This window comes from Fundulus heteroclitus, unplaced genomic scaffold (assembly GCF_011125445.2).
Source record: "Fundulus heteroclitus isolate FHET01 unplaced genomic scaffold, MU-UCD_Fhet_4.1 scaffold_211, whole genome shotgun sequence".
Lineage (NCBI taxonomy): Eukaryota > Metazoa > Chordata > Actinopteri > Cyprinodontiformes > Fundulidae > Fundulus > Fundulus heteroclitus.
In genome coordinates, this window is record NW_023396623.1 from 176506 (window position 1) to 185063 (window position 8558).

The following is an 8558-nucleotide window of genomic DNA, read 5'->3' on the forward strand; positions in this document are numbered from 1 at the left end:
TGGTGCTGAGGTTGCCGAGGTTGTTAAAAAGCTCCTCGGTGGCAAGGCTCCGGGGGTGGATGAGATTCGCCCTGAGTACCTTAAGGCTCTGGATGTTGTGGGGCTGTGTTGGTTAACGCGGCTCTGCAACATTGCGTGGACATCGGGGGCAGTTCCCCTGGATTGGCAGACTGGGGTGGTGGTCCCCCTATTTAAAAAGGGGGACCGGAGGGTGTGTTCCAACTACAGAGGAATCACACTCTTAAGCCTCCCTGGTAAGGTCTATTCAGGGGTTCTGGAAAGGAGGGTCCGTCGGATAGTCGAATCTCGGATTCAGGAAGAGCAGTGTGGTTTTCGTCCTGGCCGTGGAACACTGGACCAGCTCTACACCCTCAGCAGGATTCTTGAGGGGGCATGGGAGTTTGCCCAACCAGTCTACATGTGCTTTGTGGATCTGGAGAAGGCATTCGACCGTGTCCCCCGGGGGATCCTGTGGGGGGTACTCCGGGAGTATGGAGTACCGGACCCTTTAATAAGGGCTGTCAGGTCTCTGTACGACCGGTGTCAGAGTCTGGTCCGCATTGCCGGCAGTAAGTCGGACTCGTTTCCGGTGAGAGTTGGACTCCGCCAAGGCTGCCCTTTGTCACCGATTCTGTTCATAACTTTTATGGCCTTTGTGGCCTTAGGATTGCGTCTCTGCTATTCGCGGATGACGTGGTCCTATTGGCTTCATCAGGGCGTGATCTACAGCTCTCACTGGAGCGGTTCGCAGCCGAGTGCGAAGCGGCCGGGATGAAAATCAGTGCCTCCAAATCCGAGACCATGGTCTTGAACCGGAAAAGGGTAGAGTGCCTTCTCCTGGTTGGGGAGGATGTCCTCCCCCTAGTGGAGGAGTTCAAGTATCTTGGGGTCTTGTTCACGAATGAGGGGAAGATGGAGCGGGAGATCGACAGGCGGATTGGTGCAGCGTCTGCTGTGAAGCGGGCGCTGTACCGATCCGTTGTGGTGAAGAGAGAGCTGAGCCAAAAGGCGAAGCTCTCGATTTACCGGTCGATCTACGTTCCTACCCTCATCTATGGTCACGAGCTTTGGGTCGTGACCGAAAGAACGAGATCCCGGATACAAGCGGCTGAAATGAGTTTTCTCCGTAGTGTGTCTGGGCTCTCCCTTAGAGATAGGGTGAGGAGCTCAGTCATCCGGGGAGGACTCAGAGTAGAGCCGCTGCTCCTCCACGTCGAGAGGAGCCAGTTGAGGTGGCTCGGGCATCTGGTCAGGATGCCTCCTGGACGCCTCCCTGGAGAGGTGTTCCGGGCACGTCCCACCGGGAGGAGACCCAGGGGAAGACCCAGGACACGCTGGAGGGACTATGTCTCCCGGCTGGCCTGGGAACGCCTTGGGATTCCTCCTGAGGAGCTGGCCCAAGTGGCTGGGGAGAGGGACGTCTGGGCCTCCCTACTGAAGCTGCTGCCCCCGCGACCCGACCCCGGATAAGCGGAAGACAACGGACGGACGGACGGACTAAATAAATACATTAAAATTGAAAGCTAGATTCTTTTTTATTTTCAGAGAATTTTCTTCTACTTTTTAACATATGAGTTTACACATGCCTCCTTAAATAATGATGCCAATGTTTATCTGTAGCTAGGAATCCTAGCTACAATGTTTATCTGTAGCTAGGATTTTCCAGGTATCTCTCAAACCAGTCTGACAGTTTTCACTACACTTCATTAATGTTGAGTCTTAGTACATCTGCAGAGTGTAAGCAACACATTAAACCTTTGCTACATGCATTGGGGCTTTGACAGCTACAACTGTCATTCTTCAGTCCTTGTTCTTCACTTTAGAGTTAAATAAACTGCTTACTAATGCAGAATGAAGAAACTGTTAACCATTTATGTGTGAGATTGTAGGAAGAAGGTTTAAAAGTACTATATTACATTTACTACCATTCACTTGAAAGCAAATTCTATCTCTACGGAGTCATGCATCTCCAATGCAATCATTTGAATTGACTGATATTATTTTAGCCTGTATGGTTTGTGAATAATTATTTTAATGTGTTAATTATCTTTAATCTCCATTCTCTACCTTTTAGCCCCACCATTAACTACTTAGTCACATGGAAACACTGTAAGATACTTGAGAAGTTAAGCTTGGCTTCCTCAAACCGAACTGGAACAGTAGGTGCCACACCCATTGGCATCTTCTAAATGTGTCATGATTCATGAACAAAACTAAAGCGGAAACCAACATAAAACAAAGGAGAGCTCCTGAAGGGCATTGAAGATCCTACTTAGGAGGATGTGGATTTTTTGTAGTACTGATACTTAACTTTACACTTTTACAGTCACCTAGTAGGTCAAGTGGTTACAGAGCCAGGCGTTTGTGTGAAGACACAGTTTGCTTCCCATACACCACTCAGTCTGTTCAGCACACTGCTCCCTACAGCAGGGGTCACCAACCTTTTTGAAACTGAGTACCACTTCATCGGTACTGTATCACACGAAGGGCTAGTACTACAGACCTTTGAACTAGAAGAGTCAGCTCTTACCAATAAACATGTTTGCAATTCTCCTTTTTTTATAGATAATGTCATTTTTAAAACTATATGAAATAAAGTGTGTTTAATCAGTACAAAATTGGAGCAACATAACATTTAGATGTAGCACATGGAGGGTTGTACTTGCTTCAGCACCATGTTGGCGACCCCTGCCCTACAGGATAAAGAGACAATTTTCTCCTTTGTGGGATATATATATATATATATATTATATATATGTGTGTATATATATATATATATATATATATATATATATATATATATATATATATATATATATATATATATATATATATATATATATATATATATATATGTGTGTATATATATATATATATATATATATATATATATATATATGTATGTATATATATATATATTTATGTGTATATATATATATATGAAATTGATACCGATTGCCGATTGTGCCTACAAGTGTCATTCAGTTGTATTCAAGTAACCCTTTAGTAGTTTTAACACATCAGCTGAACAATAAATGAACATCTAAATCAGGGGTGGCCAACTCCAGACCTCGAGAGCCGGGGTCCTGAAACTTTTAGAGGTTTCCCTGGCCCCACACACCTGAATCAAATAGCACAATTAGTTCCTCAGTATGCAGTCCTGCTAATTAACTGATTATTTGACTCAGGCGTGTCAGACCAGGGACACATCTAAAGGTTGCAGGACACCGGCTCTCGAGGACTGGAGCTGGACACCCCTGATCTAAAGCTTGTATAGCAGCCGTAGCACAAGCCAGAAGATGACATTGTGTATATTCTTGCACCAGTTGAATGGCTTTATTAAATAAATTCAACACACATAACTTGCACTTACACTCATATCAATCTTCCAGGTAATGTATATTTACAAGTACATAAAATACAAGTCAGCAAATGCTTTTACAGACCACCACTGTATGTTATTAAAAAAAAGGCTTGAACGTTTTAAAAATAACTTCATTTACATTAATAAATAAGTTGTTAAGAAAACTTTATTTACTAGTTTTTACCCTCTATTGTATAAAACAATAATGGATCAGATCAGCTAGAACAACATTCCATAACATTCCCAAGTCATACACAACATAATTGTAAATGTAATGAAATAGAAGAAATAACGTAAAGAGTAAATGAAATGACAGTCCGTGCTTGTTCTCGCTTATTAACATCAAAGCCTTCCTTGAAAAAAAAAGTAACTGGCAGAAAAACTTTCATATTCAGCTGGAGGTTTTTTTGTTTTTCAAAGTCCCTACAAGCTTTAGAAAAACAATTTCTCTTTGTAAATTTGGAGCTAAAGCAAACATAGTATAATAAATGTAAATATGTCCTAGTAATAACTTAATCTATTTTACATGTCTACTCAAGGAAAAACATCATTTACTGAGTTTTGAATAAAATAGCATGTAAAACAAAGACTTTATTTTTTAAATGTGGTAATGAATTTATGGAATCCAACAAGACACCATAAAAAAAAACATTTTCAAAAATAACTATGCCTTCCATGTCCTTTTTCTATAATGTAGTTCATCTAAAACTCACTGAGTCTAAGTACATTTTAAAAAAAATCTACTTTTAGATTTCCCTGTGGTGGAGAATAGTTTATAACTGCTACACAGTAAGGACTCAGTCATGGTTTCCACAAACTGTAAAAGACTGCCTGATTTTAGTGATGTAATAGGTGTAATATATTGAATAAAATGTTTTTCTGCATGACTGGCTTTATTTTAACTCTTATATTTAACTTCGTGGTGCAAATTTTCAAGTGGATTGCCGATAATTTCTTCAAGTGCATTTTGGGTAAAACTCATCATCACCAAACGTCCACCAACTGCATCTTGGGTCACTTGGCAACTGTTTGTAAAATACGTGGAGCATTTTAACTACTAAGCTAACATGAGCACTTCATATAAGCATAAAGGTGAAGTGGCAAAGTGAAAAGAAAATGAAAAAAGAGAGCAAGGAAAAGGCAAGTTACAAAAACTGTCCAGGAGATAAAGTTGACTTAATTATTGGCAGCGATTCAGCCCCACCTGAACACAGCCAGGGAGAAGAGTTAATTACACGGGACCACTGATATAAATGAATGAATGATGATGAAATTTAATATGTTTTGTGACAGTTTGTATTCAGAAGATTTAATAAAACAGTGAAGTATTTTAAGTATCATTTATTTATTTTGTATTGAAACATAACCGCAGTGTATTCGATTCTAATTTTCGCTATTACATTATAGCGTGACGTTTGTGTCAATGATCTTCTAGCATAGGTGATTCTGCGTGGTGGGAGGGGGGGCCCCAAATAAATTTCTGCTTAGAGCCCCCAAGAGGCTCGGGCCGGCACTGATCAGCCGTCTGGTCCGCTCAGGTCAATCAGAACCGCAGAAGCAGCAGTCGTGTTGTTTTATACGACAACTTTATTTTCCTGAGGGGAAGGCCTTCTCTGCCTTTGATTATTTTGTGTATTCACCTGCAGTAATGACTGTTCTGGGTTAACTGGGCCGCTGTTCTTTCTGGTTCTTTTTTCTGTATAACAACATAAAAACAACGTTTAGTAAACATGTTAAAGTCATACCATATTAATAATTGTTAATATCAAATTAATAAACTCAATCTGTAGGTATATTAGCACTGTTGAAAATAAGTTTAAATTTTTATTCTCTGTGAGTGCAGGAGAGTAACATAATCCCACACTATTACTTACCGTATTTTTCTGACTATAAGACACTTAAAATCCTTAAATGTTCTCAAACATTGATGCTGCTCCTTATATACGATTGTTGTTGTTCTTACTGACTGATTTTATGTGGTACAATGCACTCAAAAATCTATTCAAATGTGTAAATAATGTCTTTGGTTAACAATGAAGCCGCTCCACACAATGGCTATTTAGAGCATTACGCTACACTGTGTCGCTACCTGATAGGACCCCTGAGCTGTCTACAAGACTGCCAGACTGCAAGGTCTAAACTAGAAGTGCATTCATGTAAGGCAGCCCGTGCCCGGAGTATGAGCTAGCAACAATAAAACAAGTATGTTAATTCAATGTAAAAGTTCAGTTTATTTTGGCCTTATGTTAGAAGCAGGGCAGTGTAGTCAAACTACTCTGTCCTCCTGACAGAGATGAATAGAGATCTATTCAATTCAATTAAATTTTATTTACAAAGTCTCTCTCTCTCTCTCTCTCTCTCTCTCTCTCTCTCTCTCTCTCTCTCTCTCTCTCTCTCTCTCTCTCTCTCTCTCTCTGGAGAGAGTGGTGTTTAGGAGGAAACACACTGGACGAGTTGCAAAATACAGCAAAGCAGCAGATGCACATCCTACGTTTAGGTTAGCTTTTTATTTTAATCAGTCAATAAATAAGACACTAGAAGCATGATATGTGTGTATCAGAATCAGAGATACTTTAATAATCCCAGAGGAAAATTACTGTTTTAGTACAACACACTCATTTATGGTACCCGACACCTGAATTAATTTCAGACGTGTATTCAGTCCCGTTTAGCAGGGAACCAATGTGAAAACAACATCCTGTGTCAGAGTTCACTTCCGGTAGTATCCAAAAATAATAGAGAGAGATTTAAGCACAGATGACAGATTGGTTTGTTCTGTCTGAACTGCAACGCCAACGGGGGGCGGGGAAGGTGTATTCGCCAAAGCTCTACTATGTCGGGACAGTGACAGAACCAGGTAAATACCTTTTGCTGTGCTAAACGTTTTTTACTTCATCATGATATGCTGAAATCGGGGACATTTGCGGGGACAGCTTTTGCCAGGGACAGGTCATCCAAAACAGGGGCTGTCCCTGGAATTCGGGTGGATCTGGTCACTCTACCGGTGGAGCGGAGTGATATTACATACTTGGGAAAATAGGTAATGCGCCTTATAACCTGGTGCATTTTATCTGTGGACAAAAACACTCAGGCAAGTAAATTCACGGTGCGCCTTATAATCTGGAGTGCCTTACAGTCCGAAAAATACGGTATATTTATTAAAAGATTATTTTAAAACAATAGTATTACTTACTTTTACATTTCCAATATAGTAAAGTTGAAAGAATTCCAATAAGAATACCAACAACAACACCAACACCAATACCAGCAAAACAATATGTTGTGGTCTCATCTGAAATAAAGAAAAAGGTACAGTTATTTAGTAAATAAAGCCTACATCCCATGCATGCTACATGACATTTACATAGTAAATTTGTTGCTCAACATATCACATGAAAAATAGAACATAAAGTATATTTTATTATTCTTTTTAAAGATCTTTGAAAATTCCTTACTATTCTGAGGTGAGGATGTTGAACAGATAGTATCTGATACTCCTGCTTGGCGATGGCGACCTAATTTAAAACAACACAGGAGAGCATCACACTTATTTGAACATTAGCAAGACACAAACACAATTTACTGATGCTAAGTGATCAGTAAAGTGCCTTTGCCTCTAAAATTTTAGAACTTCTGAGATGAATCACAGTGGAAAAACAAAAGAAACAAAGATATCTGTGTAGTAACTTATCATTTTACTACTATATTTGTAGTAATCGAGTGATCTGACCTGGGGTTGTTAAAGATTTGTTCCTCACAACTGTAAAGCAAAACGACACAGACCAAAAATGAAAGTTGGACATTGATAGTGTCATTGTTCCACAGAGAAAAGGAATACACAAACATGTTTTAGATCCATCCTGAATCACTTCAATCATTATGTAGAACAAGCTTTGCATTTCTTTAACAATAACGTTCTTCATATTGTATCTCTTCAGGTTTTAATTACGATATTTTAATGATTGTTATTACTGCAAAACAATATTTGAAACAGAAAATAAAAGGGGCACGGGTTAGGTCAGATGAAAACGTAATGAGAACAAATTTGCAATTACCACACAGAAATGGTATCTGGTATAAAATGATTTTCTCAGTATTGTTTTTTTTTTTTTTCAAAATGCTGAAAGAATCTTTGGCCTGAGCTGCAGCAGAGAGTGGAGGTTTCTCTTATGGTGTTAAAAACAGACAGTAGTATTTTGATATACTATATCGAGTGTTGACAAATCAGAACAGCAAAAATGTAAGCAACCCTTTGTGAAAAGATAGTGTTATCTTGTAAAAGTCCATAATTCTGGTTTAGTTTATAGAAAGTTTGATTTTCTGGTGACATGGGTTTGACATTTCACTTATCTCTTTCAAAACCGGCATAAATCTATCATGTCTGTGTGGTGTTAGATTCTTACCAAGAGTCTGGTTGATGCACTGTACCTCTGCTGATCTAATGCAGCAGCAGTAAATTCCGTCATCTGTTTCCTTCACTTGTGAAATGTTGATCGAGGCAACATTTCTACCAAGTTCTCCAGGAAAGGAAAGACAGAGTCGATGTTCATACGCTTTGTTTTGTATTTGTTGTTTATTCTCCGTCACAGTGAAGATTTCATCATTGCCTTTACTCCACTCCACAATATCACTCTCTTGTAATTTAAACTTTGTGATGCATTGCAGAGTGATATTTTCCCCAATCGTTGCTGTGACTGGCTTACTCTCCACAAAATTCTTAGAAATCTTTTGGCAAGGAGGTTCCTTGTTGTTTTGACCTGGGGAAAAAAGTAACATTAACATGCAGAAATAGTGAACACAGAACCCAGCCGTTATTCAAGATTGGGTGAAGAGCTTTACTTTTTGAACCTATCCATATAAACTGACTGAAGTAACTTGGTAAATGACCTTGAGAAAACATGTATTGTACGTAGATTAACTGAATAGATTTTAATTATTGGTGAACGTAATGCCAGGGTTAACCCCTCAAGCTTTCAAGCTGACACCATGAAGACTTTCCTACACCCAGCAACCTCCACAGCCTTGGTAAAATTTGGACGCATGGTCTCATTTCCACAATTCATATATCTGTGATGAAGGACTTTAGTTTTTTATTTTTGCCTATATTAGAGTGTTAACATCAGATATCTACATATGCATTCCTCCAATCCAAAAACAACGCTGAGGAAATCTAACATTTCTGACAAAATTTGTA

At 39.4% G+C, this 8558-nt stretch overlaps 1 long non-coding RNA gene across 1 annotated transcript; it reads right to left on the reverse strand.

Moving 5' to 3' along the window:
- Window positions 1-3503: 3503 nt before the first annotated feature.
- On the reverse strand, window positions 3504-8115 carry LOC118559054. The gene is made up of 5 exons (XR_004928618.1): window positions 7768-8115; window positions 7095-7124; window positions 6820-6879; window positions 6558-6656; window positions 3504-5060 (listed from the first exon to the last, which is right to left on the reverse strand). It is a non-coding gene; the product is annotated as an uncharacterized LOC118559054 (long non-coding RNA).
- Window positions 8116-8558: the final 443 nt, after the last annotated feature.